The sequence below is a fragment of the Bubalus bubalis genome, chromosome 4 (assembly GCF_019923935.1).
Source record: "Bubalus bubalis isolate 160015118507 breed Murrah chromosome 4, NDDB_SH_1, whole genome shotgun sequence".
NCBI classification, from domain to species: domain Eukaryota; kingdom Metazoa; phylum Chordata; class Mammalia; order Artiodactyla; family Bovidae; genus Bubalus; species Bubalus bubalis.
The window spans coordinates 74,065,016-74,065,945 of record NC_059160.1 but is presented as its reverse complement, the minus strand read 5'-3'; the positions used below and the strand labels follow the sequence as shown (position 1 = coordinate 74,065,945).

The following is a 930-nucleotide window of genomic DNA, read 5'->3' as shown; positions in this document are numbered from 1 at the left end:
TGTTAGGCCGGACAGAAACCTCATTGATACTAACTATAGCTTTGATAGCCCAGATTCCCATTTAGCAGAAAAGTTCAGGGTCTGGTTTTCTTCCTCAAAACACAAGAGGAAAGAATGCCTCTCTGAAGGAAGAAAGTTTCTTTTAGTCAAAATATAGAGGGTTGACACTGGCTGTCATTTTCCTAGGGAACCTGGAATATTAGTTGGCTCTCACCAGTTGACTTCCCAGGTGGCTCAGATGGTAAAGTGTCTGCCTACGATGCAGGAGACCAGGGTTCAATCCCTGGGTTGGGAAGATCTTCTGGAGAAGGAAATGGCAACCTACTCCAGTATTCTTGCCTGGAAAATCCCATGGACAGAAGATCCTGGTAGACTACCATCCATGGGGTCGCAAAGAGTCGGGCACGACTGAGCGACTTCACTTTCCACCTTCCTCACCAGCTACAAAATCACCCTTAGTTTTCTGGGCATGAACCTTGACACAAACCAACATCACACCAGATCATTAAAAATGCAGTAGTTTGTCTTATGTTTAAGTTTCCAATTAGCCAGGTCACCTGGCATTTATAACCAGCATTTATCCATTTGTCTGAATGGATGATGGATTACCTCATGCACATGGTAACTAAGTGGTTATGTTTCATGGCAAGTGGAGTTGTTCTGCAAGGGTAACTAGGGAAACAAGGGGAGCTAGGGAGCTATTACTGGGGAAGTGGCACTGTGGGAGGCCTAAAATTTCAGGGATGTGGTAATTGGTATAGATGAGGCAGGGAGATGTGAGGGTGTGGGTGACAGAGTGTGTGAGTGACCACAACCTAAGCTGGCACTACGCTTGTTAGATACTTTACTGAAAATGCCTTCAAGAATGGCATTCACCCAGGCAGCCACAATCCTTCACCTCCTCATAGCCTATCATTTCCTATTGTCTTA

General features: G+C 45.3%; 1 non-coding gene across 1 annotated transcript; it reads left to right on the top strand.

Annotated features, from left to right (window-relative positions):
* The first annotated feature begins 223 nt into the window (after positions 1–223).
* TRNAR-ACG lies at positions 224–295 on the top strand. The gene has a single exon. It is a non-coding gene; the product is annotated as a tRNA-Arg (tRNA).
* Positions 296–930: the final 635 nt, after the last annotated feature.